At 38.0% G+C, this 9481-nt stretch overlaps 1 non-coding gene across 1 annotated transcript; it reads right to left on the bottom strand.

The window, feature by feature from the left end:
* Positions 1–7558: 7558 nt before the first annotated feature.
* Positions 7559–7664, bottom strand: LOC128291124 (small nucleolar RNA R71). The gene has a single exon (XR_008280900.1). It is a non-coding gene; the product is annotated as a small nucleolar RNA R71 (small nucleolar RNA).
* Positions 7665–9481: the final 1817 nt, after the last annotated feature.

Here is a 9481-nt window from a genome sequence, read left to right as displayed (position 1 = left end):
CAAATAGTGAAATAGGGGAAACTTTAAGAAAAATCTGGTATTGATTGGCCAAACCTAAAATTCTGAAAAATTTATGGATGGAAGATATACGAGTTTATATTCAGGGAAAATTAACGGCAAGTGATTTGGAGCCTTGTAGCTCCGGTTATAAATAATTTAGTGACCATTGCTCAGGAAAAACAGCTCGTAGTGAATATGTGATTTTGTTGTAAACACGGATAAAACTTGTTTTAGTTGCTCATAAGCTATTGATTAAACCCATACTTGAATTCTAATTTGTGATATTGTAAAATGATATATGAGTGTTAGATGGATCTTTGATATTAAAATTTGTGAAATTGTAAGTTTATGAGTATTCGAATATGAAATGATAGTATGGCGTGAAATTGAATTATTCATTGGAAAATGATTGATGTAGATTCGGCCAAGACCAAGTCTGTACATGATAGTATATGTGGTATGTGAAGTATATTAGAATAATTGTGATGTGAATACATGAAAATTTATATTTTGATTTAAGATTTTACGCGATGAATGTGAATGTGTATATATATGAGATAAGGCCTAATGGCCGATGTGATGAATGTGAAAGCGTATACGTATGTGATAAGGCCTAATGGCCGATGTGATGAATGTGAAACCGTATACGTGTGTGATAAGGCCTAATGGCCGATGTGATGAATGTGAAAGTGTATATATGTGATAAGGCCTAATGGCCGATGTGATGAATGCGAAAGTGTGTATATATGTGATAAGGCCTAATGGCCGATGTGATGAATGCGAAAGTGTATATATATGTGATAAGGCCTAATGGCCGAAGTGATGAATGCGAAAGTGTATATATATGTGATAAGGCCTAATGGTCGAAGTGATGAATGCGAAAGTGTATAAATGTGATAAGTCCCGAAGGGCATTTGTGTCAGTACTATATCCGGGTTAAAACCCCGGGGCTTTATCGAGAATATTATCAGCGATTAATGACCAGAGGCCGTGCTCGTACTATATCCGAGCTCTAATGACCCGATGACTACGTGTGGAGATTTTGTCCGGTAAGCCCGAACTAAAGGTTTTGCTGAAGATTCAAGTAAAGCGTAAGATTATGCGACTTCACAGTAACAATTAGTAATAAATACGTTTAATGCGTTAAGTTGGTCAGGTATGTATTTTGAGATTATATTTAAGTTTGATTTAGACTAAATCACAAGGTCGTTATGTGATGCACATGTGAGTAAAGCAATAAGACTGTTCTATGATTATTGTGCATTTGGTCAATGTGGAAAGTCAGGTAAAAAAATATGTAATGTACCTATGATCAAAAGAGGTCACCATCAAGTGAGAATTTATCGCCTACTATATATGATGAGACGTGCATATTAGGAAAAGGGGATGGTATGCAGAAGGAAGAGTGAAATAAAATACTGAACAACTATGTTATAATTTGATTGTTATCTGTTGACACTGCTTAAAACTTACTAAGCATTGTAATGCTTACTCCGTGTACTTTGTTTCCTCTGTTTTATAGATCTCATTTGGAAGCTACTGAGCTCGGGGATCGTCGACAACTAGTCACATTATCACTATCCTTTGTTTGGTACTGCTATGTTTTGGAATATCTTATGGCATGTATAGAATAGACTAGTAGTGAGAGGATATTTTGGTTAATGTATAGGACTACCCTTTTGTTGTAGGTCATGTACCTTTCGGTTTTGTGTAAATTTGGATAGCCATGCAAAAATGGCATAAGTATACTTTGATCATAGCATTATCATCGTTTTGAATGTCGTCCGTCGAGAGGTATGGAAATGTTGGTAACGGTTAGTCATGGGAATGGTTATTCATGATCACTTTTGGTATATGTATGACAAACTCTAGTTGATCCATGGAGGATCATGAAATAGGTAAAGTTTACCTTAAAAATAGATGCTGGTAGCAGCAGTGATGTGGATGTGAAAAATCTCTAAAAATATTAGAAACGGAATTAAATAGCGAATAAATTATGTAATCGAACCTTGATGAATCTATTTTCATAGGAAAGTAACGAAACATTCATATGAGCATTATATTATGAGATGTTAAAGTTTTCGTGAGACAGGGCCAGAACAGTTTCTGGATTCCCTGATCTGAATTTGGAAATTCATTATAAATTAACCAGAGACATTTAGAAGTTATTCCATATATGTATAGATTCTTTTTTGAGTCTAGTTTCTATAGAAACAAACGGAATCAGTATTGAAGCCCTGTACAGGGAGATATCCAAATCGTAATGCATGAAGGTCAGTGTAGTCACACCCTGTAATAGGGGAGACTTTAACTAATAAACTATACTAATTGGCCCTACCAAAAATTCTAGAAAAAAATATGTAGATGGATATATGAGTCTAGTTTCGGGGAAAAATTATGAATCTGATTTTTGAGTTGTGGAACTCAGGTTATGATTTTTAAGGTGACAAGTGACGAGTTAGCGATCGTCTGGAAAATTTTAATTGAATGTGAGAGTAAATGAATTAAGTCGGTTAGCACTTCGTGTTCGACTCCGGCAACGGTCTCGAGTACGGGGTGTTACATTACTATAGTATCATGGAATGTCAACTAGTCCATACCCAATATGACATCAAACTCATCGAATGGTAATAGCATCAAATCGGCCGGAAAACAATGACCTTTAACTACTAAAAGACATTTCTTACATACTTTATCGACTATCACATGTTTGCCTAATGGGTTTGACATTTTAATCATAAATTTCGTAGACTCAACAGGCATATTCGTGCTAGACACAAACTTCATGCACACATACGAATAAGTAGAACTAGGGTCAATCAAAGCAATAACAGTATTATCATAGAGAAAGAATGTACCGGTGATCACATCATGAGAGGATGCATCTTCACGTACACGTATGGCAAAGGTTCTAGCCGGAGCTCTAGCTTCAGACCTTACGGTAGTGTCTTTCGTCACATTCTTGCAACAAGCCCCAACTCTAAAATTCTTCTGACGTCTTCCTTTAAAGATCATGCCACTTGGCCTTGTACTCTAAAATTTCTCTTTGTCAATCATTTTGGGGCAATCTTTAATAAAGTGGTCTTGGGAACTACATCGAAAATAGGATCCATCATTCATTCTACACTAGCCGAAATGATTTCGACCACAATGCTGGCATTCTGGTTTGGAAGATTTGACATTGCCCACGCTATCCACTGATGTAGCCTGAGACTTAAAATCTGAATCTTGTTTCCTACGATCTTGGTACGAATGTCCAACGATGCATGAGAACAAGAGTAGGCATCTCTGGATTTCTTAAACTGTGATGGAAATGACTTGCTCGCATGTCTCTTCCTTACATCTCTAGTTTCTACTTCAGTTTTCTTCTTTACCTTGATTAATTCCTCGGCTTTACAAGCCCGATCAACGAGTACTACGAACTCTTTCAACACAAGGACACCCACTGATAGTCTAATGTCCTCATTAAGTTCGTCTTCGAACCTTCTACATATCTTGGCCTCGGAGGATACACACTTCCAAGCGTACTTACTAAGTCAGACAAACTCTCTTTCATATTCAGTGACCGTCATGCAGCCTTGTTTCAAGTCAAGGAATTCCTTACGCTTTTGATCCATAAATCTTTCACTGATGTATTTCTTTCGGAATTCCTCTTGGAAGAATTCCCATGTTACCCTTTCTTGAGGCACCACTGAAACTAACGTCTTCCACCAGTAGTATGCAGAGTCCCTCAATAAGGATATGGCACACTTCAAGCATTCTTTGGAAGTGCAAGATAATTCATCGAATACCCTGATGGTATTTTCAAGCTAGAATTCTGCCCTTTCAGGGTCATCATCTTTATTAGCACAAAACTCCTTGGCTCCATGCTTCCGAATCTTATCCACTGGAGGTCTATTTTGCCTCTCAAGTTCTATACCCTGGGGTACTATGGGGATAGGTTGAGGGATAGGTGGGGGTGGAGAAGGTTGAGCACTCGAGTTCGCTCGGACGAACTCCGTGTACCACTCATTCATCATGTAGAGAAGGGCCTCTCGAGCCCCTTCTCCTCCTCCCTAACTAATCGTGGGAGGTCGATTATCGGATGGCACCACCCCTTTGGCGAAGGAAGGGGCCAGCGTATTACTTTCTACATCATCCAACATAGTTTGACCGGGATCCATTACTACATGAAGACACAATTTAAAAAATCAGGAGTCGTCACATTATCACAATTTATTTATGTCATGTATAGCTAGACTCGTACACACGCTACGTTAGTCCGAGAACTGACTAAACTGTAGCTCTGATACCACTAAATGTAACACCCCACAACCGTGCATTACCTAACTTAAACTTATGCATATAGATATTTTCATAACACCAAAACATTGTCAAATTAAAACTTTTTCAATTTTATTTTTAAACTCCTTAATAAGAGCCTACTAGGCCCAAAACATCCATCGGAACCCATTCGGAAGCAATCTGAGTCCTTTAAAGAACTCTAAAAGAAACTCTTAACACAGGGGCACACACCCGTGTGGAAGGGGCAACACACTCGTGTGACATTTCAACATGTCGTGCTATTGGCCCGTGTGGCTCACACGGCCTAAGCAATACGGGGACACGCCCGTGTCCTATACCCGTGTGGAATTAATTCTAAATGCACACCTACAGGGGTTTTCACACGGCCTAGAACATGCCCATGTCTCTGGCTTGTGTCCTTCACACGGCCATGGCACGCCCATTTCCTAGAACGTGTGCAAAAACTTGGACATTCTATTTCTGACGTCAGCAATCCTTGAGGGCCACACGGCCAAGGCACTCCCCCATGTGCTAGGCCGTACCCTTCACACGGTTGAGACACACAGTCGTGTCTCTGCCCATGTATTTACTACCATGCATACTGACTTACAATTCTTAATTGCAGGGGTCACACGGCCATATCACACACCCATATGGTGAACTGTGTGTCACACACGGCCTAGACACACGCCGGTGTACCTACCCTTATGGACAAAATAAGGCTATTTACCAAGCCTTTTTGTCATCTTTACTTATGTAACCTGTACAAAAATTACTCTATACTAACATAAGGGCACATTACATAGCTAAAATAACCACAATGGACTACATTTCATTTATGTAATTTACTCATCCATGAAAATATCATCTTCTATTTATAAATCAAAATGAGTATTGACCATCATTCATGGTCATATACAAAATGAGTATCATATTCATCATATGAGCCAACACATTATGGCTAACTAACAAAACACTAAACAATGCTCGAGTCCCTAAACATGCCAGAAAACAAAACAATGAAACTAGCTATACCAAAGTCTTGAGTGATAGTGTGATCGAAGCTTTTGATGTCACTGGATCCCCGATGCTAGATTGGTGGCACTATAAGGAAAGAAAAGAAAGGAGGGTAAGCGTGGGAGCTTAGTAAGTACATATATGCAAATAAAGTGTAATTATAAGAAAATCATATTCATCCAACGGTAGCTTGTCATGCTTAAAAGATATAAATCACTTAACGTCTCTGATAAACCATAATATATACATATTTTTACCCCATGCTTAACGCATTTTATGGATGATTTTCCCTTAGAATTGGTGAATTTGATGCTCCTAATGCATTAATTTTATGTTTTATACTTAGGAGAGCGAAAGGAATGAGAAACGGGCCAAAAATGGAGAAAATGGGCCAAAGTACAAAATCAACACGGCCTGGACATCCTCACACGGGTAGACCACACAGCCATGTCAATTTGACAGATTCGAAGCACGATTCACACGGGCGTGTCCCTCCTGAGCCCAAGTTGAGTCCAATTCAGAAATGGCTAATTTTGAGGGTTTTTAGGCATTCTAAAGCCTATAAATACGCCTTAAAGGAAGAGAAAAAAGGGGCACGGTGAGGAAGGAAGGAATTACTCGAAGGAAGCCGATTGATCTATCTTAGAAGCCAGAGTCACTATCAAGACTAAAGATCTCCCCTCAATTTCCCTTCAGGAGTTTTGGGTTTTCTTTATGTTTTGCATTCGTTATTCTTTTGAGATGTTTTCCTTTTTAGTTATGAACTAAATCCCCTAAATACCTAAGGGGAATGAAACCTAAGACGAATCTTGTTATTATTTTCTGAATTGTATGATAAATATTTAACTTGTTCTTAATTATGTGTTCTTAATTCTTGTTTTGATATCTCATGATACTGATTCAAGATAAGATCTTATTCAGAGGAGGAATAGACCTTGTCTAAGAGTACATTTGTCATAATTAAGCGGAGTTGTTTGCGCACCTAGACATAAGGTGACAAGATTTTGCCGGATTAGGGTGAAACCTATTAAGGGGATCCATAGATCGAGTTAATGCAACCCTAGAGTGTTAATTGGAGAAAAGTCTCAATTATTCAATCTAGGGATTAGACGTTATTAGTCTTGAATAGGGATAATAACATAACTTAGAGATCTCTACAGAACAAGTTAAATGAATAAATAGTCTGATTCGGAGCCAGAATAACAAGTACAGTCTAGGTGGATTTTTCCTTAGGTATTGTATTAATTCAATCATTTTCCAAAAGTAATCCCCCAATTCCATTCTCTGTGAATTCTTAGATTAGTTAATTAGTTAGTTAAAACAAAACCCCCTTATTCTTAGGTTAGATAATAAAAAGATAGTCATTACTAGTACTTTTAATTCCTTTGGGTTCGACAATCCGATCTTGCTAAAACTATACTACTGTTCGATAGGTACACTTGCCTGCATCACGATAATAGTTAGTTTCAAGAATGATTAATTATAAATATTTAAAACTTACCTGTCACAAAAATCGCAATCAAGTTTTTGGCGCCATTGCCGGGGAACTAAGATATTAGGAACACTCAATTTTTATTACTTTAGCCATTTATTTTTCTTGCAAGTTAATTTTATTTTAATTTTATTATTATTTATTAATTTACTTTCTCTTTCTCTTGGCAGGTTTTTATAGTTTATGACTAGAAGAAACCCGTCAGGACCACTACTTTTTGAAGAAGAAATCGATCGCACAGTTCGCAGAAACCAAAGAGAAATAAGGCGAAGCTTAAGATACACAGAGAACGAGCAAGAGGATGATACTCAACCCCCAACCGAAGAGATGGCTGAAAACCAAGAAAATCAGCTACCTCCTGCGATACACGTTGAACTAGCAAATCAAAATCCTACTCCTCGTACTATGTATGATTATGCTAAACCTACTTTAAGAGGAACTGAGTCAAGTATAGTTAGGCCTGCTATTGCTGCAAATAATTTTGAACTAAAACCTAACACTATTTAGATGATACAGCAATTTGTTCAGTTTGATAGTTTGCAAGATGAGGATTTGAACACTCACTTGGCAAATTTCCTGTAATTCTGCGATACATTTAAAATTAATGGCATTTCTGACGATGCCATTTTCATCAGTTATTCCCTTTTTCATTGAGAAACAAAGCTAAACAGTGGTTGAACTCGTTACCACGAGGGTCAATCACTACTTGGGAACAAATGACTGAAAAATTTCTATTAAAATATTTTCCGCCGGCTAAAATGGCCAAATTACATAATGATATCTCTTCGTTTGTGCAGATGGACTTAGAAACTCTTTACGATGCATGGGAGAGATATAAGGACTTACTAAGAAGGTGCCCTCATCATGGGTTACCGCTTTAGCTATAGGTTCAAACATTCCATAATGGCCTGAATCCTTCGACTCAACAAATGGTTGACGCAGCTGCTGGCGGAACCATAAATAATAAAACACCTGAAAATGCTTATGAGTTTATTGAAGAGATGTCACTGAATAACTATCAGTGGCAAGTCATGAGGACTAAGCCAACTAAAACAACAGCCATTTATAACGTCGATTCGGTTACTATACTGTCAAACCAGGTAGAACTTCTAAATAGAAAGATTGATGGTTTACTTGGTTCTACTCAGGTACATCAAGTAATAAGGTGCGAGACGAATGGAGGAGGAGCATGCACAGAGTATCAACCCTTCAACCCTAGCATCGAGGAGGAACAAGTCCAATATATGGGTAACAATAACTCTAGATCCCAAAATAACCCATATAGTGACACTTATAATGCAGGTTGGAGGAACCATCCCAATTTCTCGTGAGGCGGTCAAGGAAATCAAAGACCACAACATCCTCCGGGTTTTCAACAACCGCCCTATCAACAGGAAAAGAAACTGAACCTTGAAGAGATGCTGTCTAAATTTATCTCGGTGTTAGAAACCCATTTCCAAAACACCGAGACAGCACTTAAAAATCAACAAGCGTCGATCCAAGGGCTAAAAACTCAAATAGGCCAGCTTTCCAAACTAATCTCTGAACGATCACAAGGTAGCTTGCCAAGTAATACTAAACCCAACACAAGGGAACAACTCAACGTGATTAATGTTCAAGATGAAGAAGGATTCATTGAGCCTGAGCCAGAACCGAGGCAAGAAACTATGGTGAGCAGAGATCAAGGCGAGGTAGGTCATAATAAAAACAAATCAGTGAATGTCGATTATAAACTTGTGTGTCATACCCTAACGCGATAAGGAAAGACCACTCAAATGAACAATTTGGTAAATTCCTTAAACTCTTAAAAAAATTACATATTAACTTACCGTTTATTGAAGCTCTATCACAAATGCCAAACGCAATGAAATTTTTAAAGGAGCTTTTAGCAAATAAGCAGAAGCTGGGCGAGGCGTTGCATGTGGAGCTAAACGCAGTTTGCTCAGCTATTCTACAGAATAAACTACCCAACAAACTAAAAGATCCAGGGATTTTTATGATTCCTTGCTTAATTGGTAGCTTAGATGTTAATAATGCATTAGCTGATTTAGGGGCTAGTATTAACTTCATGCCTTACAAAATGTTTAAATAATTAGGTCTTGAGAAACCCAAACAGACTAGGATGAGCATTTAATTAGCAGATAAAACAATAAGATTTCCTAGGGGTATTATTGAAGATGCGCTAGTTAAAATCAATAAATTTATATTTCCCATTGACTTCATTTTTCTAGACATAGAGGAGGATAGCAACACTCCTTTGATTTTAGGATGGCTCTTTTTAACAACTGCTAAAACGATTATTGATGTTGGCACAGGTGAGCTCACACTCCGTGTGGAAGACGAAACAATCACCCTTCAAGCTCGCAATTCTGGCAACACATCGGAAATTGAAGGTGATTGTCTAAACCATTCTACTAAAAATGACAATACGGTGCAACCTACTGTGCAGGAAATGAGTCTGAAGGAAGAACATGAGCCATTCTCAAGCAATAGTAGAGGACCTATTCATGAAGATCGAAGGCTACAAATCGAAGAGCTAGATGAATGGCGGATGCATAAACTGAGAACACATGATAAACCAAACCTATGCCAGAACGAGCTCAATACCTTTCCAAATCAACTTAAAGTTGGAGATAAAGTATTATTAGATGCTGCAGATCCTCACATTGTCACTACCAAACCAAATGA

The sequence above is a fragment of the Gossypium arboreum genome, chromosome 3 (assembly GCF_025698485.1).
Source record: "Gossypium arboreum isolate Shixiya-1 chromosome 3, ASM2569848v2, whole genome shotgun sequence".
Taxonomy (NCBI): Eukaryota; Viridiplantae; Streptophyta; class Magnoliopsida; order Malvales; family Malvaceae; genus Gossypium; species Gossypium arboreum.
This window is presented reverse-complemented; position numbering and strand designations above follow the sequence as displayed.